Source organism: Coptis chinensis, chromosome 9, assembly GCF_015680905.1.
Source record: "Coptis chinensis isolate HL-2020 chromosome 9, ASM1568090v1, whole genome shotgun sequence".
Lineage (NCBI taxonomy): Eukaryota > Viridiplantae > Streptophyta > Magnoliopsida > Ranunculales > Ranunculaceae > Coptis > Coptis chinensis.
The window spans coordinates 17,735,022-17,760,685 of NC_141464.1; the positions used below are offsets into that span (position 1 = coordinate 17,735,022).

Consider the following 25,664-nt stretch of genomic DNA (forward strand, 5'->3'; position numbering starts at 1 on the left):
TCTTTCCGGAGCACTCAACTTTCCAAATTCTCGATTTTGAGAAGTGACAAAGGCAAAGACACCCCCATGGTCTAAGGTAGTTTAGAACGGGTTGTCTACCGATCCATAGTTCATAGGGTGTTTTGTCAACAGTTTTTGAAGGAACTAGGTTAAGTATGTGCTAGCCGCTTAACAATGCATCACCCCAAAATGAGATAGGCAAGTTAGCCCGAGCCATCATAGATCTAACCATGTCCAGCAGGTTCTATTCCTTTTCTCGAGGGCACCATTCTCATTCACGGGGGTATAAGGAATAGTTAGTCGTCTAGCTATACCCTTATTTTCACAGTTCCTTAAACTCATCGAAAAGATATTCACGCCCTCATGTCGGGTTAAGGCCTTTATTGTCCCTATCAAGTTGATTCTCAACTAGGTTCTTGTACTTTTAAAACAGTCCAAAGGCGCCCGATTTGTGAGACATCAAGTACATGGTCCCATAACGTGTATAGTCATCCGTGAAGGTAATGAAATACAAAGCCCCATGCCTTGTCATTACATTCATTGGTCCACAAATGTCCGAGTGAATAAGTTGTAAAGGATAAGTTGCCGCTTTGGGCTTTCCCAAAAGGTTTCTTGGTGGCTTTTCCAAAGAAGACAACTTTCCGCAGTTTCCATTTTAACGAAGTTAAGTTACCTAACAACCCTCCCCTTGCTAAGCGGTCTATCCTCGTTTGTGTCCAATATGTCCTAGTCTAGCATGCCACAATTGGCAACCAACCATTTTAGACATAAAACTTCAAACTGTTATTTAATGTCATAAAAAGAATTCATTAAATAAGCATGACCTATCAAACTGTTATTTAAAGATATCTCAAAAGCGAGTTAAGGAAAAATTAAACACATAGGATTCTTGAAGTAATTTCAAAACTGATAAAAGATTTCTCCTAATTGAGGGGTACAAAGAGTACTTCTTCAATAAGGATGGATCTCCCACTCGCAAAATCCAACCTACAAGTGCACATTGCCTCAAAACATCAGCTACACTTTGGTTTCCCATGTGGACTCTCCGAAAGTTCCTTGTGGAAGTTTCCGAAATCTTCAAACGGGGACCTATCCCGCTTATGTGATGCAACCGTTTGAATCTACAATCCAATATTGTGATGAATCGGACGGCATGACAAGATTTATCACATTGATGATTTCTAAAGTAAAACTCACCTCGGAGAAGGACATGCCCCAGCATAGTGTCCCATCCGATGACAACGGAAGCATTCAATACTAGTCATGTCTATCGACTTCCCTAGGTTTCTTTTGTCGTGGGTTAGGCTTGGCCTTTTCCTTGCCTTTCCCTTTTCCACTTTTCTTGTTCCAAGGAGCCTTCCTCTTTTGGAGTTGACAACATTTGCTTCAGGTTTGAACAACGGGGCTTTTCATTGAGAAGCCTTTGTTCCTCAAGCTCACATTTCCTTTGCACCTGTGCAAAGTTTGTGATCTTGTCGTCATCGTCAAGATAAGAGGCGAAATTGTTCCCAAGTTTTAGGTAAAGACCTAATGACAGCTTGAATTTGTTGTTCATTTGACAGGACCTTTCCTCGCTTGGGCTAACTTCGGCAACCATGTTTCTCATCACCGCAATGTTGTGTCATAGAGGTATGGGGCGACTTGATAAATTTGTCAAAACTCATTTGTAGCCTCCTCACCTGTGCAAGAGTCGTTACCCCAAGGTCCCTTTTATCGCTTCCCATAGCTCTTTAGCCGATCCAAGGCCATCATACCGCATCATGAAGTCATTCCTCATGGTGCCAAGTATGGCAATTCGGGCAACATTATCTTTGCTTGTATACTCATTGTACTTTTTTAAGTACAAGAGTATAAGCAACTTGTGTTAATCCTTTAGCGGTAGTTTCGCTCTTGTCTCGGTTATTACATCAATGACCTTCCTATCGCGAATTAGCCTAACTTTCCTAGACCAAAGTTCGTAATTTTATCGTTTAACAAGTCCTTTTCGGTAGCATCGTAAACGGGGATTTTCCATCGGGTGCCATTCTATCAAGTTTGAATTCCAAAAATAAGATACTACTTAATAAGAATCATCTCTTAAATTAAATCTAAGTAATCCACATTTTCACATATGAGATGATCATGATAATCTACTAGCATGATTCTAGCCATTAAATAAAATCAATGCATTTGACTATCAATAACATAGAATATGCAAAAATCTACTACTTAAATTTCCATTTCATAAAATTGTTTCTACAAAAATAGTTTCCTATCTTTCAAAAACAATGTAGGACTAAACAGAGCTAGTCAACCATGAACATAGAAGCGTCACGGGTGCCCGGGAGTCATCCTCATCCTCCACAAATACTATCGACCATTTGAAAATTACTAGCCACTTCCTTGTTTCCCGTGAGGTGGGAAAATAAACCCCGATGACACATCATATGGATTTGGTTCCTTAGCATCGTCCCATAATCGATGTAGGAGAGATTTAAGTGGTCGAGCCTCATTCCTATCCTGAATAGGACCGGGGGCTCTTTGGTGTATATTTTGGTGATGGTGGCTCTGTCTCTATCTTATCGATTTCAAGACAAGACTCTTGAAAGTTCTCTATATTGCTTAGCGATCATGCGTTTCTTGGAAATCGTCTCCCAAGATTTGGTTCGGTTTTCCTACAAGTTTGGTCTATGTGACTTAGGCATTGTGCCTTAGTTTTCATATGACCGTTGATAGAAAACAAACAATTTTATATACATGCAATAGTAAAAATCCGTTCAAATAATTCTCGCATGGTAAAAATAAACATCCTAATGTCAATTTTTAATTGTGGAAAAATACATGTGGAAAAAAAAATCCTAAAATTTATAGAGAAATAATCTCGGAAATAAATTTCCATGTAAAAATTTCTAAGAAAAAAATTTCCTAGAAAAAAAATTTTCCACTAATTATTTCCCATAAATAATTTATTTTGCAAAAAATTAAGCAATCTCTAATTAATTTTAAACAACCTAATTATTTAAAAATTAATTAAAAGATTTTGAAAAAACGCAGATTTTTCAAAAAATTGTAGATCACAAGATCAAAACCCTTGAAACAAAAGCATGCAAACCATGGAAAACCGGCTCGATGCCAATGTAGGATTTTATCGATATCTCATGCATGATTCCTACGATATATACAATTACGTTATACCACATGCATAAAATAAGCAGCCGAAATGAAGATCGTACCTTGGTCACAACTTTCAATTTGAAGTTCCAAGCTTTGATCTACGGAGAAGATGTTCTTAGCACACTCAAGATCTTCTTCTTTTTTTTCTTTGGAGTCAAGTTCCAACCACTTAACGGAAGCAACCTTTTTCACGAACCAAGAACCAAGAACCCGACAATGGCTAGGGGAGGATACCACCTATGGAATCTCCACAAATTACCGCTTCTACTTTAGAAAATGTTGGAGGTGCCATTAAAGGAGAGAGAGCTTTTCTTGTTGTTCGGATGATTAATATGTGAGAGGTGGGGGTCTATTTATAGAGGTTCCCACCTCCTCAATATTGGATAGGATAGAGTCCTATACTCATCTAATATCGAGATAGGATAGAGTCATATACTCATCTAATATCGATAGGATAGTCCTATACTCATCTAATATCAGATAGGATAGAGTCATATACTCATCTAATATCAGATAGGATAGAGTCCTATACTCAGTGGTTTATCCTTATCTTGGTGAGCGTCTATCCAACCTTATTTCCAACAATAACCCATGTGATCATTTGGATAATGGGTCAGTTACGCAAATATATAGTATATCATACATGTTAGATAATGGGAAAACTTTATCTTTCATATGATAGCTAGCTGCTAACTCCATGAGTGAGCTTTTGTTTGATGACTGATCCTCATCGATCTCTTCGGAGCGACTATCACCACATTTCGTAGGCTTGGAAGTTAAAATATTGATTGAAAGAACTAAAAATTTAGTAGTTGAATAGTTGAATTTCCAAGAAATTCGACCCACGGACGGCGACAATGTAAATGTTCTAATTGGGCGAACCTTACGTGTATAGGAAATTTGGGGAGAATGATGTTGTGATTGAGTTCGAAGGATCGAATCGCCTACGATATCGGTTCTCGAATTTAACCGAATCAAGTCGAACGCAGTTCATTATTTGGATTCTATGATTGAATGATCGATGGCAAACGGAGAAGATGGAGAGTGGAGAAGAAGCATTGAATCCTCCCCCTTTGGTAGAGAGTGGAGAGTAAATATATAGAATTATCTCTCCCTTTGGTGCTCCATTGGTTAATGACATTTAGTATTGCATTGATAATTATTATTGCTCTATGCATGCATTCATGTTTATTTTGTAACCATTTGGTAACTCATGACTCTTGAGATGAACAATTGCAATGATCCAATAAATTAGTCTCAAGATATGATTAATTGCAATGACACGTATCGCAAATATATTGATGGCAATATATGTCCCTCACAACCTTGTCAAGAGTGTTTAAATTTTAAAAAGTTGGTAAGAGAACTTGGTGGGCAAGTGAAGACCCAAAAGAAATTAGTATGAGAAAACTATATCTCTATATATGCTTGGAGATGTTAGGACGAAATAACACCCAATAATGATGTGGCTGTGAGTGAGATGCCACAATCAATTAGCAACTTCTAGAATTTTAAAAAGAGATGACAGAGTGTATCAGTACCCTGGTTGTTTAAGACTTTAGTAAAGCATTTGAATACGTTACTGTATGTGATCAAATCTTTTATGCTATGGTCTGTACTCTGTACCATACATATTATTACTCCAACGACAAACTTTGAGCGTTGAGGAAGACAACCGACTTCAACAATAATGAATAGATCGGTGATGTGGTGTGCACACCAAAACATTAACCGAAAAAACAGTGACAAGTCTGAGGAAAGTAGGAAACCGACACCACGATGGTGACAAATTTAATTTAACCGCCAAAACTGTTGAAATTTTACTGGCAACGGCAGAGCACAACAGTTACTACTGTTAGAATGTAGTGAAAGTGTGAAACAACAGCTCAGAAAACATTACACGCTGGAAACGCAACGGTATAAGTTGAAGAGCACAACTTCGGTGCTGTAGAAAAAGATGGTGAAGAACAACCAATGAATATATATTAAATTTAAAATTCAGTAGAATGAAAGAACTCGTGGCTCTGATACTATGTCAAGATTTGCAAAGAAGCAAACTTGATATATAGATTACAATTTCATTAAATAATGTTCTAGCTATATTCCCATGATTCTGGAATATCTTCCTAATCTACAAATTAAGAAAAAAAACATACATTTACAAGGACAAAAAGGAATATTTGCTGTATTTTATTCAATCCATTTTATTGATGGTACAAAATCCCTACTGCATCAGATTCCTCATTACAAAACTATGCAATCGTATCCAGAGGTGATGATGGAAGGAATTGTGTTAAATACTTAAATAGTAACCTTTGTTTTTACGTAATATTTCCAAGGAAAACCTTCGGTAGTGTCTGTAATGGTAACTAGTAAGAAACGAGTTACTCTGACATATAGAAAAATGAGTATACACTGATGTTCATTTCCACAATTGAGTTAGAAATTATGTTGATCAATCTTACTCGGAATTGAACTAGGTATCTGACAGTAGCAGTCGAAAATCTCTGAAAAGGATGCGTTTCCATTTTATCTGGAAAAGAACCATGTACACTTTTAATAGGTCTCATTGGAGTTAAGAATTAGTTGGACATTGTAAAAGCATTAATTGTTCAGTGGGTGGTGTAAATTTTGGGTGTTTTGACTTTTGACAAAGAAGAAAGAACATAAAATTAAAACAGCTTCCAAAAAGATGCAACCAACAAGTGTGTATAGAGAAAGAGGCCCTTGGTGGACTTTGCCAAGAGCTTTTCATGTTCTTCATGGAAATTTAATTTTATTGATTTAACATAATGGCAGATATATAGATAGTGCTTTTCTTGGAGCTGCAAATGTATATGTATAGAGAGAGAGAAGAAAAAAGTGCCATGTGGTGAGTTCAGAGGTTTGCACATGGCTTCCCTCATTTCCAAGCGTTGAAGTTTCGAAGTAATACAGTAAAGACCAGGTTTCGGTTGTTTCAAGAGAATCAGTTGCAGAGCAAAACCAACCTGATTGGTGTTAACAGTAAATAAATAACAATACCTACCCGGTCTTTTAGGAGCAAAGGGAACCGCGAAGAGCTAGAGAAACACTGAAACAGCTCCGTAGTTTCATTCAGTGCAAATTCATTCATTTTTAAACCAATCCTTCTTTTACAGTTTTACTATTCTGGCCTAAACCTGCCATCTCTTTTTTGCAAGCCAGCCAGCCTGGCACTAAACTTATAAATTCAGCTTTAAATGACTTTCCACACTCTCTTCTTCATGTACACCAATATTTCTCTCTGAAAGTTTGTAGGTTTTTTATTTTCCATCTTTTAAAATAGGGGATTATAATAGATATCAGGTGCCCACTAAGTTTTTCTATCCTTCTTGTTTTTAGTTTTAGTTTTTTCAACTTTAATCCCCATCACTCCTTTTTGAGTTTCTCTTGAGATAGATGGTATATAAGTTATAGCTGAATCTGAAGCCGGCCTAGTCTCATTAGCTCTCCCATTAACTTTGTTTTCTCCTCAAACCCCATCCAACTTCCCAGCCAGGCCAGTTCATTTTATGTACGCTACACTGAAGATTATATTACTATCTTTCTTGCACTTGTCTCCGAGCTCTGTTGCTAGGTGAAACTAGATCGATCTATTAAGGGTGTTAAAGACTTAAAGCATGAAAAAAACAGCTATATGTCAAATGTGTTCTACTTTCTTCAGTCTTGGTACACACTACTGGGTACATGGTACAGTTGTTGCTCTTTTTCTAATCTTTGCTGTCTCCTTCACTTGTTTGCTCACTTCAATCCTCCTTTGTTTTCTTGCTATCTTTGCGGCATTCACTAAGCTAAAACCAGGAGTAAAATGTGAGAATATTAGTTCTAGCCTGAATACTTCAGTAGTGGAAGAGCTTGGTGAGCAGCAAAAACCAAAGGAGAAGGAAGTTACAGCAGATAAGTTATCTCAACAAGATGATGCTAGTAAGATTCATGACTATATCAGTAGATCCATTGATTTATCCTCAGAAAATGAAAGCATAGATCTTTCATCAACAAGTGAAGATTCTGATGGTTATTGGCAATCCGGAAGCAATATGGGTGGACTTCTTACTTGCTCTGATGATTCTATATCCGATGATGATAGTCTTATTGAAATTGCGCTCCCAGAGGGGCACTATATATGTCCAAAAGATGAAACCAAGTTTAAGTGGCAGCCAAGTTTCCCAGAATCAATTTTCCAGCAAGAAGGTCTTACGGAGCTCTTGGCAGAGTTAAATGAGATGAATGAAGAAGATAACTTGTTTGAGATTGACATTTCAATGGGCTCCATAAAATGTTCAAGGTTAGAGATTAAAGCATAAATTTATGTTCCTACTGGTCGACTGTTGTTTACTGTTTATGTTGTTTTTTGTCCCAATAGAGGATCTTGTTACAATAGTAAGCAAGGGTTAGGGCTCAACACAGTACATATGTGGTTTTAGCTTCTTTAAATAATTTTTTGGGTTAACTAGTATTACCCCCTACTAGATAAGCCAATTAGGATTTCCCTCAACTAGATGGAGAAATTAAGGAGGAAGACCCTAATTTCCCCATCTAGTTGGGGTAAATCCTAATTGACTCATCTAGTAGGGAGTAATACTAAAAGATCCTGATTTTTTTAGTGTTCCAGTGCTGTGAAGTTTCTTCTTTTTCAATGACCATACTCTCTTCACTTCTTAGGATTCCAAAGCATTTTTTCCGTGGCCTACTTTCAAAATATTTAACAAAGTATAAAGGCAAATACACCATACTCCTCTCCTTCGATTGTATAATACAACTAGCAGGACAAGGTATTAAAGTTAAGCTTTGCGAAAGATTATCTAAAGCAACTTCTCAATTCTCATCATCATTCTGGAACTTTTTTTTTTTTTAGGGTTAACTAAAAGATCCTTTTTTTTATACTGTCATTTCAAGTTCAATTCCTTGTATTAGTTTACTACTGATATAGGGTAAGGAGATCACTTTTTTCCTTTTCCTAGCAAACAAACACAAGAAAACCAATGACAAATTGGACAGAATATTAGAATGCGCACATCCAACAGCGTATGTGGCGCAGTGGTTGGTAAGCTAGCTAGCATTTATCCCCATCGAAATAGCCGAATTGATTTTTTTTTGCAATGATGGCCATGGATTCCTGGGCGAGTTGAACCCGCCTACGTCCAAACCCATCGAAAATAAATTATACAAAGGATTTTGAGGTCATGTGCGCCACAAATTGCGCAAGCCCCTTCTGATTAACAAATTGTATATTTTTTTCTTCAATACAAGTTAACCTATCAGGCAGTCTCTCACCTGTATATCAGTAACATTGATGCTTCCACAACAATGTATTCTTACCCTAAGGATCATCTAATAGAAATACCAGAATCCTAATGTCCATTTGCAGACGAATACATTACAAGGTGGGGCGTGGGGCCAAAATCCAACAAATTACAAAGTAAAGCTAAATAGTTTGTTGTCTAATTTGATTTGATGGCTACAAACATGATTAATCATACTCACTTGACTGATCACCATTTCAGTACTAATACAACAACGCCAGGGAGGAGCCTCGTCACCCTCTAAGATCATACTTTTACGCTGGGCCGGCCCTGAGATTATGGGGCGTAGGCCAACTCTTAAATCGGGGCTAGTAAAACCCAAAAAAGTCTAGAAGAAAATCATTATGCAGATTTAATTTAGACCAATAATTAATTTTATGGCTCTTCTACCGTCAGAACGCGGTGCTCCCATGCTGATAACCTTAAATTTTCATAGCTCTAGGCCAATTTCGATTCCCTCTGGGCCTAGTATGTATTGTAGGTCATCTTAGGGATTTTACATTGGTTAATTATGTGGGGGCCTTAGGCGGCTACCAATGCTGCCTACCCTCCGGCCCTGCTTTTAAGCATGGAGTCATACAGGGGGGCTAGGGTTGTAGCCCTCCAACTTTTGCATCGAAAAAAAAAATTATAGTTATAATTGTGTATAATTCACCCAAAAAAATGTTAGTAGTGTGTTAGCAACAGCCCCCCTCATGAGTGGCAATTTTGGATCCGCCCTAGAGTCAGACAATCGAAACCTAGATTGTCTTATCTGGGAAGCTTATGTTGGAGTTATCCCTCACATGAGGAGAAAAGGAGTTCTGTTTATGTACAGAAGCCCGAGCGCCTACCTTACCGGGAGAATAGGCTTGCCTTGCGGCGCCACCGCTCCATGCCTTGGTCCTCCTCCAAGTACTCTCGACCCGACCGGTGCTTCGACTTGGCCTTGCCCAAGGCACGACCCGCGCTCATGCCTATTTTCGGAGAATTCTATTTTTTTGTGGACCGCAAGTTTGCAAAATAAAGGTTGGGGTTTTTGGCAAAACCTAACACATCTTGAGACACCTAAAATACACGGCCTCTAGAGGAAACCCAATCTTGAAAGCAATCAAGATTGAGAGATAACCTTTACAGATATACAACCCTGTAAATAGAGAGGAGTGATCTAGTAAGGTGAGAGACTGCAAGGAGTGATTGTAATATTTCTTCCCACTTTATAAAATGACAAGCTCTTGTCGAAGTAGGCACCATTGGCCAAACTACGGTATATCTTTGTATTGTGGTTTGCTTTTACTGTTTTACATTATTATATGTTGTTAATAGTTGTTTAGCGAATTGGGCATGATAGTTTGGTTGTAGGGAATATTTAGATTGTTGATTGGAGTTGTTATTGTTCAAATACAAGTTATCTGTGTAGTGGGGAATCGATTGGGATTGGTGTTTAAACCCCAAGAAGTGGTATCAGAGCTTTGGTTAGATTCGCCTAGGGTGTTATCCAAATCTTGGTCGGAAGGTGTTTGACAAAATTTCTGAGAGAAGATTTGAGTTTAAATAACTTGTAGAGATGGACAATTCCATGAACACTCGCAAGACGAGTCTGAATAGGAAGAACTACACTATTTGGAAAGCCAAGATGGAAGACTTGCTTTATTGCAAGGACTTGGCACAACCCATTGAGAATAGAGGAGAAAGACCGAAATTGGTTGCTGCGGCTGAGTGGAGCAAGCTTGACAGAAAAACAATTTGGTACATTCGACAGTGGATTGACGACAGTGTCTTTCACCATGTATCCCAAGAGACTACAGCTTTTAACTTTTTGAAGAAACTCGAAGACTTCTATGAGAGGAAGTCGGGCGGAAACAAACTGCTGGTCGTTAAGAAGTTTGTCAACACGAAGTACCAAGAAGGTTCTTCAATGTCTGAGCATCTTAACGAAGTACAAAATACCATCAATCAGATGCATTTGATGAAGATTAATTTGGGAGACGAAGTTGAAGCTTTGTTCCTATTAGGCTCTCTACCCGAAAGTTGTGAGACATTAGCAGTTTCTCTACACGGAGCAGCCAAGGATGGAATCGTTTCCATGGAGATGGCTACTACGTCTATGTTGAATGAAGAGACTAGAAGGCAGCTCCTCTCACTCAGAGATCCTTGTCACAGAGAAACAAGGGAGAGGTAGAAACAGAAAACCATCTCGTTTTAGAGGTGATGACAGAAGTAAATCTAGGGGTGAAGATAGAACTCCTAAGGCAGAGAGGCAATGTTACTATTGTGCCACCAAGGGTCACTTCAGATATGAATCTGAGAACAATCAAGAGAGGGATGAGAAGAATAACCGTGGTACATGAAGACATGGTGCGGAGAGGAACGGAAACACAGCAGAGATACTACCACACTAGTCGGCGACCTACCTAGTGGGAATCATGTCGGTGGGTATGTCTTTGCCTTAGTACCTTAGGCGGAGGATCTGAGTGGGTGATAGATACAGGAGCATCCTATCACGTCACACCGCACAGGGGATTCTTCACTACCTATAGCTGTGGTGAATATGATGAAGTGAGGATGTGTAACAGTGGCGTCTCGAAGATTATAGGCATTGGAGATGTTCATGTAGAAACCAATGTCGGCTACACTTTGACACTCAAGGATGTAAGACATGTCCTTGACATTCGGCTAAGCCTAATTTCGGCTAGGAAGTTAGATGACGATGGCTTTGTAAACTCGTTTGGTAACGGGGTATGGAAACTGAGCAGAGGTTCCATTGTAGCAGCTAGAGGAAAGAAAACTTGCTTTCTTTACAAAACACAGGCCAGTTTGTGTAAAGCAGAAGTGAATGCGGCAGAAGAAGAAGCTTCCTCCAAACTGTGGCACAAGAGACTGTGTCATATGAGCGAAAAAGGGATGAAAGTTCTTGCTAAGCAAAAGGCCTTGCCAGACATCAAAGGTACACATTTAAATAGATATACTCACTGTTTGGTAGGAAAGCAACACATGGTGTCTTTTTAAAGATTCCCATCTCACAGAAAGGACAATGTCCTTGAACTAGTTCCACAAACTTATGTGGTCCTATAAAAGTAAAGTCCCATGGGGGAACTTTATACTTCGTGGCCTTCATTGATGATGCGTCAAGAAAGGTATGGACATATAGTCTGCAGACCAATGATGAAGTACTTGGCGTGTTTGAGAAATTCCATAGCATGGTGGAAAAAGAGACAGGAAAGTTGTTGAAGTGTATTCACTCAGATAATGGAGGTGATTACAATGGGCCGTTTGAAGGGTATTGCTAGAGTCATGGGATTCGTCATGAGCAGACCGTTCCCAAGACACCGCAACAGAATGGAATAGCAGAGAGAATTAACGGTACCATTATAGAGAGGATGAGATGCATGATGTTTCACTCTAAGCTACCTAGAACCTACTAGGTAGAAGCAATGCGTACAGCCGTGCATGTGATCAACCTATCGCCGTCAAAGCCTCTGAATAGTGACTATTCAGAGAGAGTATGGTCAGGCAGAGATGTTAATTATGGATACTTGAGGGTATTTGGGTGTAGGGCATTTGTGCATATTCCAAAGGATGAGAGATCCAAACTTGATGACAAAACCAAACAATGCATTTTTCTGGGTTATGGAGATGAAAAGTTTGGTTACAAACTCTATGATCCGATTAACAAGAAGGTAATCCGAAGTCGAGATATTGTGTTATTAGAAGACCAAACATAGCAGACTTTGAGGAGGGTGATAAGCTACAGGCTTTCACCAATGATCTTGTTGATTCAGAACCAGAAGTTCCTACCGTGGAACGGGCAGAAGGCATTGAGAATGCAGAGAACCTTGAATTTGAAGCTCATGATGAGAATCCTATTGCTCATGATGGGATAGAACCTATTAGTATTGAAAATGCAGATAAAGTGCATGAACCACCACTAGAGCAAGCAAAAGTGTATCCTCCTGAGGCACCAGCAGATGGGGCAAGAAAGTCAGATAGAGAGAGACTAGCTTCAACTAGGTATCCACCACATACGTACGTTCTACTATCAGATGGTGGAGAACCGATGTACTATCAAGAGGCTCTTGAAGGTACAAACAAAGAGAAGTGGCTGAAGGCCATGCATGATGAGATAGATTCTTTGCATAAGAATCATACTTATGAGTTAGTTGAGAAACCGACAAGAAGAAAAGTTTTCAAGAATAAGTAGATTTACAAAGTCAAGCATAAGGAGAACAATTCACACCCAAGGCACAAAGCTCGCCTTGTTGTGAAGAAATTCGGTCAAAGGAAAGGGATTGACTTTATGAGATTTTCTCTCCTGTAGTAAAGATAACTTCTATCCGGGTGGTATTGGGTATGACCGCAAGTATGAACCTAGAGGTTGAGCAGCTAGATGTTAAGACAACTTTTCTTCATGGAGACCTTGAAGAAGATGTCTACATGGACCAGCCAGAGGGGTTTGAGGTCAAAAGCAAGGAGCACCTAATATGCAAGCTGATAAAGAGTTTGTATGGGTTGAAACAAGCACCGAGACAGTGGTACATAAAGTTTGATTCTTTTATGGTGAAGTAAGGATACAATAAGTCTGCTTCCGATCATTATGTGTTAGTTCAGAGATTTTGAGACAGGGATTGCATAGTGCTTTTGCTGTATGTGGATGATATTTTGATAGTTTGCCCAAACATCAACAAGATATTCATGCTGAAGAGAGACTTGAGTAAGTCCTTTGAGATGAAGGATTTGGGTCAAACAAAACAGATATTTGGGATGCGGATCACTCGTGATAGAAAGAGTGGAAAGTTGTGGCTTTCTCAAGAAAGCTACATTGAAAAGGTGTTGAAGAGATTCAACATGGATTAAGCGAAGCCAGTCAGTTGTCCGCTTGGTGGCCAATTCCGCATGACCAAAGAGATGTCTCCAAAAGGTAAGCATGAGCAGAGTCAGATGGAAAAGATTCCTTATGCATCCACAGTGGGCAGCTTGATGTATACAATAGTGTGTACAAGACCGGATATTGCTTTCGCCGTTGGTGTTGTAAGGCGATTTATGTCAAATCCGGGGAAGGAACATTGGGAAGGTGTTTAGTGGATATTGAGATATCTCAAGGGCACTTCCAAATCGTGTTTGTGTTTTGGTGGAAGTAAGCTCTTACTTGAAGGCTACACTGATGTAGACATGGCAGGTGATGTTGACTCGATAAAGTCCACCTCCGGTTATCTGATTACTTTTGCAGGGGGAGAAGTTTTTGGCAATCTAAGTTGCAAAAGTGTGTTGCCCTCTCCACTATAGAAGTCGAGTATATTGCAGCCACTGAGTGTTGCAAAGAGATGCTATGGATGAAGAGGTTTTTCGACGAACTAGGGCTAAAGCAGAAACAGTTTGTAATTCTATATGATAGTTAGAGTGCCATCCATTTGAGCAAGAATCCGAGTTTTCATTCTAGATCCAAGCACATACATGTGCATTTGTGCATTATCATTGGATTAGAGAAGTACTCGAAGACAAGCATTTGTGTATCAAGAAGATCCATACCGATAAGAACGGGTCGGATATGATGACCAAAGTCTTACTGAAAGGTAAGTTTGATATTTGCTGTGCTACTGCCGGGATGGTAGCAGACTCCTCTTGTTGATTTAGAAATTGCATAGAGGTATCCCCCCTCACTGTTCGGGAGGGAGAGATTGTTAGAGTTATCCCTCACATGAGGAGAAAAGGAGTTCTATTTGCGTCTGCGAAGAAGGCGACCACGCTTCGAATAATAGGCTTTAAAGCGCGACCTGCCCATGCCTTAATCGACCTCCAAGATTCTCGGTAGCGACTTGGCCTTGCCCAAGGCACGACCCGCACTCATGCCTATTTTCGGAGAATTCAATTTTTTTGTGGACCGCGAGTTTGCAATAAAGGTTGGGATTTTTGGCAAAATCTAATACATGCTGAGACACGAAAATACACAACACACAGAGAGAAAACCCAATCTTGAAAGCAATCAAGATTGAGAGATAACCTTTACAGAGATATAATCCTGTAAAGAGAGAAGAGTGATCTAGTAAGGTGAGAGAGTGCAAGGAATGATTGTAATCTTCCTTCCCACTTTATAAAAGGACAAGTTCTTGTAGAAGTAGACACCATTGGTCAAACCACGATATATCTTTGTGTTGTGGTCTGCTTTTACTGCTTTACATTATTATCTGTTGTTAATAGTCGTTTAGCGAGTTGGGCATGTTAGTTTGGTTGTAGGAAATATTTAGATTGTTGATTGGAGTTGTTATTGTTCAAATAAAAATTATCTGTGTAGTGAAGAATCGATTGGTATTAGTGTTTAAACCCCAACAGCTTATACAACCTCATACAAATCCTGAAAGAGAACTTCTTTGTGGTTGCCGTCACCAGAGGAAGGAGACACCACTTTCCTGCTCATCTTAACTATTTGCATATATATCGTACCGCACTCCCATAGAAATCTGAACCAATAGTGTATACGCGTGGGGACCGTTCAATCAAACACAACATAAGATTATGATTTCCATGAAACTTTATTTATGACCTTTGAGAAGCTGGAAAGTGATATAGTAAAGCAGTAAGGAAAGATGTGGGTTTAAAATTGACAATTGGCAAGTGAACATCTATCACAACAACGTGATCCTAAATTTTATCTATTTTCACCTCGAAGCAATCTGAACCTAGTAGCTCCCTCTGTCCCTCACCTCTCTTTTAAAAATAACATAAAATCTAAATATGAAATAGCACGAAAGAAGACCTTTGTTTATCAGCATTTGTGAAAGTATGTGACTTACCGGTTCAAATTTCAAAAGCAATAGGAACAGCACGAACACAAAGTCCTGCCCTCATTTTCCAAGGCAACATTATATTATGTTAATGATGTATGTACCTTACATGTTTTAGGGGCTAGGGAAGAAAAACATTCTCCAACACAAAATCATGGTCCCCCCATCCATGAACCTGTTTTGAGAAGCAAAAACACTCCTAGGTAACAATCCCTGGGTCATGATCCCATGTATTCACTCAAGACAAGAACGAAAATAGCTGAGCACTTTTGCTATTTTGAATTGTTTTCAAGGAGTACTATGTAGTCAATATCTACAGCAAGATTGAAACCAGTTATGGATTCATGTGGCACGACTTTACTAGTGCAACTAGCAGACAAGTGGCGATCATCCTCACAAGTTCGATTTACAATCTTAATCCTTAACATTTGTAATTTTACACTACACTTGTAATGAACTAATGATCCTCTTTTCTCTTCTTTCTTTTTCCTTTTTCACTTCTCTTAAAAACAAAAGGTATCATTTTCATTCTAATAATAGTCTATTGATCCACTAGAAATGCAAAATAAATCTTTCTCTACTCAAAATGCATTAGATTTCTTTTCTTCCGGAGATCAGCGGCAATTATTTTGTATGATCGTTATTTTTCTAGATAATTTGGCTACCATCCCTAATTCCAGTTTTTGCTCCTGTGCAACCGACCCCATAATATCTAGTCCCTAGATACTTCTAGTGTTTCGCAAAGGAATGAAGGTTATTAATTCCTTAACCCCTTAATGGCTGTATGACTGAGGATGGTAAAGAGTTACCAAAAAAAAATGAGGATGGTAAAGAAACACTTGCTAGAGCATATCTCATGTTCACTTTCCCACAATTATAGAGTGAGAAAAACAAAATTCCAACACACACTAATATTAACTCGAATTTTAGCAGCTGACAAAATACCTTTAACTCTTACGTATAAGCCTAATTTGACAGTAACATCAAGCTAGATTTGTCCACAAGTCCTTGCATTATATATATATATAAGGAGATCTACAAAAATTACAAACAAATCGATGTAAGCACAACATCAGGATTTATCAGTAATCTTGACTCGGCTTCAGATGTAAAGTACTTGGCTACATCAGCACAGCAAGTGAATTTATCAGCTACCTCTTCAGGGGATCTCAATGGAAAATTCCTGCTCGAAAGTCATTACAAGTTTTACCCTATCTAAGCTGTCGAAAATCAGCTGTTTCAGTAACCCGTTAAAAGTTGAAGTGAAAATCGCAAGTGAATAAAGATTCTAGTTTACACGAGTTTTTTCAGATTTTATTTCTGATATTTCTTTGCCTTTGAGGCTAAGTCCAATGGTTTGGTGCGCCATCCCGCCAAACCACAATAGCATAGTGTATACAGTTAGCGGCTTAGCGTTTCCCAATCCAATGGTTTTTTTTTTTTGGACTTTTCAACCGCCATTCCTACAGGTGGAAAAAAAAAAATTTTTTTTTTTAGGACTCTCAACCGCCAGTGCCAATGGCGGGTAGGATTTTTTTTTTTTTTTAAAAAAAAAAAAATTAAGACTCTCAACCGCCAGTGCCTATGGCGGGTAGGATTTTTTTTTTTTTTTGAGACTCTCCAACCGCCATTCTCACAGGCGTGTTGGGAAAAAAAAATTAAAAAAAGATTTTTTTTTTTTTTTTTTTCTCTCTAGCCGCCATTCCCAAAGGCGTGTGGTTTAGATTTCTTTTACCCGCCATTTTGAGTGGCGTGTAGACTTGACGCTATCCCGTTAAAACTGACGCTATATATAAGTAAATTTATACCGATAGCGTTGGCGGGTTAGCGTTTTGACGCACCATTGGATCAAAATTTCCGTGATATTTGGTGTTTTGCCGCACCATTGGACTTAGCCTGAGGGGGGTCCAATTTTGTAAAAAAAACTTGCAGCATCAGTGACTGGACAGGATCTATACTGTTCACATAGGCTTTATCTGAGAACAAAATAACCAATTGAATACCATATTTCCATCAATACGATCAAAATACCCTATAACTCGTTCCTTTCGCATATTGGAGCTGTTACTCATTTTCCTTCCCAACCTTCTGATCGCAGCCACATCTTCAGTAAGCATTTGTGGCCATTTAGAATTCCCCACCTGTAAATGGCTCGAGATAGTATTTCTCATGATTTGCACGTTGCATCGAGCGGAAAGGTAGTGGAACAACATTTGGAGGAGGCCAAATATAAATAAGTAAATAAAAACAATATTATTGTGAAGGATATATTACGATTACATATATCTATCCTTCACAATTATCATCTTAATTTCAAATTGCATGAGAAAATGACATAATTTTAATATGTCCCAAATTCTCAATCTTGTTGCCCTTGTCTGTTATTTCAAATTACAAATACCAAAACCCGAAAACTTTTCATTCACAAGTAGTACATAGATATTTTTGGTAAGCACTATAGGGTCAAACATGAATTTCAAAGTTGGGTGACCTTAGTTTTTCAGAAAAAAAAATATAAATTGTTGGGGTTTATACCAATACCAATCGATTCCCCACTACACAAATAACTTGTACTAGGATCAATAACAATTCCAGACAACAATCTCAATATTCCCTACAACCAAACTAACATGCACAACTCGCTAAACAACAAATAATAATGTAAAGCAGAAAAAACATACCACAATACAAAAATATACTGTGGTTCGGCCAATGTTGTTTACTTCTACAAGAGCTAATCTTTTTATAAAGTGGGAAGAAAGATTACAATCACTCTTTTCAGTCTCTCACCTTACTAGATCACTCATCTCTTTTTACATAGTTGTTTATCTGTAAATGTTATCTCTCAATCTTGATTGCTTTCAAGATTGGCTTTCTTCTCTGTGTGCTGTGTATTTTCGTGTCTCAGCATGTGTTAGGTTTTACCAAAAACCCAAACCTTATATTGCAAACTCGCGGTTTCGCAAAAATAGAAATCCTGACGAAAATAGACAAGGCCAAGTCGAGCGCGCGCCATGGGCAAGGCCAAGTCGAGCGCGCGACGCCCTTAAAACACTAGAGGTCGTCGAGGCATAATGGCGCTCGCCGCTGAGCAAAGATAGATAGCGTCTTGCGCGCGGGCTTCTCCATGCATCTTTGAACTCCTTTTCTCATTATGTGAGGGATAACTCCAACAATCTCCCCTCTCGAGCGGTGAGAGGGATACCTCCATGCAATTTCCAAATCAACGGAGGAGTCTCTACCATTCCTACGCATTATCACAAAGAAATATCAAACTTATCTTTCGGTAAGACTTTGGTCATCATATCCCAGGCCGTTCTTGTCGGTATAGATCTTTTCGATACACAAATGCTTGTCTTCGAAGTACTTCTCTCATCGATAATAACAGCATGTATGTGCTTGGATCTAGAATGAAAATTCGGATTCTTGCTCAAATGGATGGCGCTCTGACTGTCACATAGAACTACAAACTGTGTCTACTTTAGTCCTAGTTTGTCGAAGAACCTCTTCATCCATAACATCTCTTTGCAACACTTTCGATTGGCTGCAATATACTTTCGGCCGAAGTGGAGAGGGCAACACACTTTTGCAACTTAGATTGTCAAGAAACTGCTCCCCCTACAAAAGTAACCAGATAACCGGAGGTAGACTTCATCGAATCAACATCACCTGCTATATCTGTATCAGTGTAGCTTTCAAGTAAGGGCTTACTGCCACCAAAACACAAACACGATTTGGAAGTGCCCTTGAGATATCTCAATATCCACTTAACACCTTCCCAATGCTCCTTCCCCGGATTTGATAGAAATCGGCTTACAACACCAATGGCGAAAGCAATATCCGGTCTTGTACATACCATTGCATACATCAAGATGCCCACTGCGGATGCATAAGGAATCTTTTCCATTTGACTCTGCCCATGCTCACTCTTTGGACACATCTCTTTGATTATGCAAAACTGGCCACCAAGCGGACAACTGACTGGCTTCGCTTTATCCATGTTGAATCTCTTCAACACTTTCTCAATATAGCTTTCTTGAGAAAGCCACAACTTCCCACTCTTTCCATCACGAGTGATCCGCATCCCAAGTATTTGCTTTGCTTGACCCAAATTCTTCATTTTAAAGGACTTACTCAAGTCTCTCTTCTGTTTGGATATCTTATTAATGTTTAGGCCAACTATCAACATATCATCCACATACAGCAAGAGCACTATAAAATCCCCATCTGAAAATTTCTGAACAAACACATAATGATCGAAAGTAGACTTCTTGTATTCTTGCTTCGCCATAAAGGAATCAAACTTTATGTACCACTGTCTCGGTGCCTGCTTCAACCCATATAAGCTTTTTATCAGCTTGCATACTAGGTGCTCCTTGCCTTTGACCTCAAACCCCTCTGGCTGGTCCATGTAGACATCTTCTTTAAGGTCTCCATGAAGAAAAGCTGTCTTAACATCTAGATGCTCAACCTCTAGGTTCATACTTGTGGTCATACCCAATACCACCCGAATAGAAGTCATCTTCACTACAGGAGAGAAAATCTCATCAAAGTCAATACCTTTCCTTTGACCAAATCTCTTCACTACAAGGCGAGCTTTATGCTTTGGGTGTGGATTGTTCTCCTCATGCTTGACTTTATAAATCCACTTATTCTTGAGAATTTTTCTTCCTTTTGGTTTCTCAACTAACTCATAAGTGTGATTCTTATGCAAAGAATCCATCTCATCATGCATGACCTTCAACCACTTCTCTTTGTCTGTACCTTCAAATAACTCCTGATAGTATATAGGTTCTCCACCATCTGATAGTAGAATGTACGTATGTGGAGGATACCTAGTTGAAATTTGTCTTTCTTTGTCGGACTTACTTGCCTCATTTGCTGGTGCCTTAGAATGATGCACTTCTGCTTGCTCAGGTGGTGGTTCATGCACTTCATCTGCATATTCTATAACAATAGGTTCTATCCCATCATGAGCAATATGATTCTCATCTTGAGCTTCAAACTCATGGTTCTCTGCATTCTCAATGCCTTCTGGACGTTCCACAGTAGGAACTTCTGGTTCTGAATCAACAAGATCATTAGTGAAAGCATATAGCTTCTCACCCTCCTCAAAGTCTGCTATAGTTTGGTCTTCCAAGAACATAACATCTCGACTTCGGATTAACTTCTTGTTAATCGGATCATAGAGTTTGTAGCCAAACTTCTCATCCCCATAACCCAGAAAAATGCATTGCTTGGCTTTGTCATCAAGCTTAAATCTCTCATCTTTCGGAATATGCACAAATGCCCTGCACCCAAATACCCTCAAGTATCCATAATCAACATCTCTGCATGACCATACTCTCTCTGGATAGTCACTATTCAGAGGCTTTGACGGCAATAGGTTGATCACATGCACGGCTATACGCATTGCTTCTACCTAGTAGGTTCTAGGTAGCTTAAAGTGAGACATCATACATCTCATCCTCTCTACAATGGTACGGTTCATTCTCTCTGCTATTCCATTCTGTTGCGGTGTCTTGGAAACGATTTTCTCATGACGAATCCCAGGACTCTGGCAATACTCTTCAAACGGCCCAATGTACTCACCTCCATTATCTGAGCAAATACACTTCAACAACTTCCCTGTCTCTCTTTCCACCATGCTATGAAATTTCTCAAACACGCCAAGTACTTCATCCTTGGTCTTCAGACTGTATGCCCGTACCTTTCTTGACGCATCATCAATGAAGGTCACGAAGTATAAAGCTCCCCCGTAGGACCTCACTTTTATAAGACCACATAAGTCTATGTGCACTAGTTCAAGGACATTTGTCCTTTCTGTGAGACGAGAATCTTTGGAAACACACCCTGTGTTACTTTCCTACCAAACAGTGAGTACATCTATTTAAATATGTACCTTTGATGTCTGGCAAGGCCTTTTGCTTAGCAAGAACTTCCATCCTTTTTTTGCCCATATGACACAGTCTCTCTTTGTGCCACGCGGTTAGGAGGAAGCTTCTTTGTCCGCGTTCACTACGTTTTACACAAACTAGCCTGTGTTTTGTAAAAAGAGCAAATTTTCTTCCTTCTAGCTACTACAATGGAACCTCTGCTTAGTTTCCATACCCCGTTACTAAACGAGTTTACAAAGCCATCGTCATCTAACTTCCCAAAATTTAAATTAGGCTTATTAATGTCGAAACATGTCTTACATCCTTGAGTGTCAAGGTGTAGCCGACATTGGTTTCTAAATGAACATCACCAATGCTTATAATCTTCGAGACGCCATTATTACCCATTTTCACTTCACCATATTCACCACAGCTATATGTAGTGAAGAATTCCCTGTGCGGTGTGATGTGATAGGATGCTCCTGTATCTATCACCCACTATGTATCCTGGCATGAGGTACTAAGACAAAGACACACCACATCGACCACAATTCCCACTAGATCGCCGACTAGTCGCGGTAAGATCTCTGCGCATTGCTTTTCGTTCCTCGCACCATGTCTTCATGTACCGCAGTTATTCTTCTCATCCCTCTTCGATTGTTCGCGACTCATACCGAAGTGGCCCTTGGTGGCACAATAGTAACATTGCCTCTCTGCCTTAGGAGTTATAGCTTCACTCCTAGATTTACTTCTGTCATCACCTTTAGAACGAGATGGTTTTCTGCTTCTACCTCTCCCCTGTTTATCTGTGACAAGGATCTCTGAGTGAGAGGAGCTGTTTTTTAAACTCCTTCTAGTCTCCTTATTCAACAAAGATGTGGTAGCCATCTCCATGGAAACGATTCCATCTTTGGGCGCTCCGTGTAGAGAAACTGCTAATGTCTTCCAACTTTCTGGTAGAGAGCCTAATAGAAACAAAGCCTCAACTTCGTCTCCCAAATTAATCTTCATCAAATGCATCTGATTGATAGTATTCTATACTTCGTTAAGATGCTTAGACATTGAAGAACCTTCTTGGTACTTCGTGTTGACAAACTTCTTAACGAGCAGTACTTTGTTTCCGCCCGACTTTCTCTCATAGAGGTCTTCGAGTTTCTTCCACAAGTCAAAAGCTGTAGTCTCTTGGGATACATGGTGAAAGACACTATCGAATGTACCAAATTGTTTTTTTGTCAATGTTGCTCCACTCAGCCGCAGCAACCGATTCCGGTCTTTCTCCTCCATTCTCAATGGATTGTGTTAAGTCCTTGCAATAAAATAAGTCTTCCATCTTGGCTTTCCAAATGGTGTAGTTCTTCCTATTCAGACTCGTCATGCGAGTGTTCACGGAATGGTCCATCTCTACAAATTATTTAAACTCAAATCTTCTCTTAGGAGTTTTGTCAAACACCTTCCGACCAAGATTGATAATACCCTAAGCTAATCTAACCAAGGTTCTAATACCACTTGTTGGGGTTTATACCAATATCAATCGATTCCCCACTACACAGATAACTTGTACTAGGATCAATAACAACTCCAGACAACAATCTCAATATTTCCTACAACCAAACTAACATGCCCAACTCGCTAAACAACTATTAACAACAGATAATAATGTAAAGCAGAAAAAACATACCACAACACAAAGACATACCGTGGTTCGGCCAATGGTGCCTACTTCCACAAGAGCTAGTCCTTTTATAAAGTGGGAAAAAAGATTACAATCACTCCTTTCAGTCTCTCACCTTACTAGATCACTCCTCTCTCTTTACAGGGTAGTTTATCTGTAAAGATTATCTCTCAATCTTGATTGCTTTCAAGATTGAGTTTCCTCTCTATGTGTTGTGTATTTTCGTGTCTCAGCCTGTGTTAGATTTTGCCAAAAACCCAAACTTTATATTGCAAACTCGCGGTTTCGCAAAAATAGAAATCCTGATAAAAATAGGCATGGGCGCGGGGCGCGCCTTGGGCAAGACCAAGTCGAGTGCGCGGTGCCCTTAAAACACTGGAGGTCATCCAAGGCATGGGCGCGGGTCGCGCCTTGAGCAAAACTGATAGGAGCGCGTGCACGCTCAGACTTCTCCATGCAGGCTTAACTCTTTTTTCTCCTCATGTGAGGGATAACTCCAACATAAACATTATGCGGAGAGAGTAAATGTTGTTTCAATTGTAACTTTTTCTATGCCATAAAAAGGGTCTACCTAACAGGAAATCTAAATAACTAACAAACTCAGTGGAGATGGACTCCAAGATCTGCCACAACCACCTTCCAATTGGCCGCATAATTAAGCATGAGTATGTAAGATTGCACAAGGTGTGACTTCCGTTTAATGACCAAAATGGCATGAATAAAACTCACCATACCTTAAAAGTACATCTTGAATGAACATCTCTAGAATAAGGAGTTGGACACTTGGATGGAAATTTGAAGCCCAACTCTGCCTCCATCAGTTTTTGGTGTTAAATAAGAATTACTTTGCTGAACCATAGCACCTGGTCAACATATTGATGACTTCAGGGTAAGTTCCGGAATAGATTTCTTCAATAGAAATGCATTAGTAGGTAGGGGAGTTGATTCCTCTCTACTTTGGGAAGCAACACCTACCTCTGATGTTCGAGTACACATGTAAGCTCTTGCAATATCTTGGTGAAGCGTCAACTAGATCTAGTGACTACAAAATCAGGAAAACAAAATAATCATAAGAAAAATAACAAGAACAAATGCTTCTAAGTATCAGGTTTGACATGTATAAACAGACAGGGCAAGTGGACATGCAGAAGAAGCGCTAGGTATGGAACATTGTACCATGAGTGAGGCCTTACTTACAGTTGATTGAGGAAAGAGTTTTGGAATTTCTCCTGCTTTTTTAGCATCATCAGGTCTATTTTTCTGGCTCAATGAAGCATCAATAGCTTCTGCGCCTCAGGTAGTATCCAGATTTCTAAGCACACAGTCATCGGCATCAGACTGAACAACAATCCTTGACTTTAATATCTCAGTCAAGCGCTTAAGGTTATCTCTGCATAAAATCTTAAGAACATCATAGTCAACAGAAGTGTTCAATAAAAAAGAGAAGAAACGCATAATGACGCAGTACTACTTGCCCAGAGAGAGTTTTGCCTTTCAACATCTGCTCGATCTCAAAAATCCCAGTAGCATCAGTTGGCCTGTGTAATGTGTTTCCAGCACGCACATCAGCATCCAAAGCAACTTCTCCACTTTCCGTTAACCTTGTTATCCGAGTCTGCAGGAGCAAGATTTCCATAAAGAAAACACTAGAAGGATGGAACTGTAAAACTCATATCACAACTGTAAGGGAAGAAAACAAAAATAAACTGTGGACCACTAATTCATTCACCTAATCTTCAGCAGAGGTCATAACTAGAAGCAAATAGAATTATCAGTGAATCAAATTTAAAATACAAACAAAACTTGACTAAAAAGAAGAAGAAAAAGAGGCACAATTCTAATCATTTAGATCTCAAGATGGAAAATTACCAGTTGCTTTATTATGTATGAGACAGATTAAATAAAATTCTAGAAACAAGGTGGAAAGTAAAAGTGGGTTTGGCGACTACTCACAACAAGAGCAATCACTAACATGCACTTTCAGTTTCAGTTCTCACTCTCACATCCAAGATTCCTAAACTAATAAGACCAGGACCATCATCAAATTCTGCTCCAATTTGGTTCTGGTTAAATTGGTAATCAGTGACACCTTTACCAAGGTTCTTAAGACGATTCTAAGCATATATCTTTGTCCAGTACTCAGGAGACCCAACTCGTACACAAATCCATAGTCCAGAGCTATAAACCAGATCACGGTACAGGCTACTGAAAGTCATGCGCTAAAAGACCAAGATCTAATCAATTATCATGGGTCAATATTATAGGCTTAACCACTCAACACCTTGGGCATATCTCATCTTGGAGCACTGAGGTCATACTCAACATATCATCGACACATAGCCCTCAACTACTCACTTTAGGAAGTTAATGAGAAGCTTACAAGAAGCCCGTTGAGCTCACCTTCTTTTATCAATAATATAGTTCCTCACCGACTAGTGTCCGATTTCCAATTTGAATGCAAATAGTTAGTTGGGAGCTTGTATTTGGGTCGTCATAGGGCCGCATCTTTATTAAAGGAGTTTTTTAGAACGGGCTTTAGAACTAGTGAGATGTCAGGTCCTCCAGTGTATAACTGGTTGCACCATGAAAGTGAGATTCTCTCTCACATTTGTATAGTCTTTACATCCTTTTATCCAAAAATAAAAATAACATGACAAACGACACTTACGCACCTAACAGATAAAAGATAGATTTACTCATAATAAACATGAACAGAGCCTTACATCACAATTAGAAGTTAATGAGAAGCTTATAAGAAGCCCGTTAAGCTCACCTTTATTTATTAACAATATAGTTCCTCACTGACTAGCGACCGATTTCCGATTTGACTGCAAATAGTTAGTTGGGAGTTTGTATTTGTGTCTTTATGGGCCGTATCTCA

The 25,664-nt window shown here is 39.2% G+C and overlaps 1 long non-coding RNA gene across 8 annotated transcripts; it reads right to left on the bottom strand.

The window, feature by feature from the left end:
* Positions 1–5,119: 5,119 nt before the first annotated feature.
* LOC147475077 (uncharacterized) lies at positions 5,120–25,370 on the bottom strand. 8 transcript variants are annotated; one of them, XR_015207639.1, is made up of 6 exons: positions 24,737–25,370; positions 24,255–24,398; positions 23,981–24,184; positions 23,759–23,825; positions 23,518–23,646; positions 5,120–5,686 (listed from the first exon to the last, which is right to left on the bottom strand). It is a non-coding gene; the product is annotated as an uncharacterized LOC147475077 (long non-coding RNA). The 8 variants fall into 8 exon arrangements; XR_015207638.1 differs by lacking the exon at positions 5,120–5,686 and adding an exon at positions 17,191–17,376; XR_015207641.1 differs by lacking the exon at positions 5,120–5,686 and adding an exon at positions 17,191–17,376 and having other exon boundaries at positions 23,981–24,173; positions 24,259–24,398; positions 24,737–25,366.
* Between the last annotated feature and the right edge of the window lie 294 nt (positions 25,371–25,664).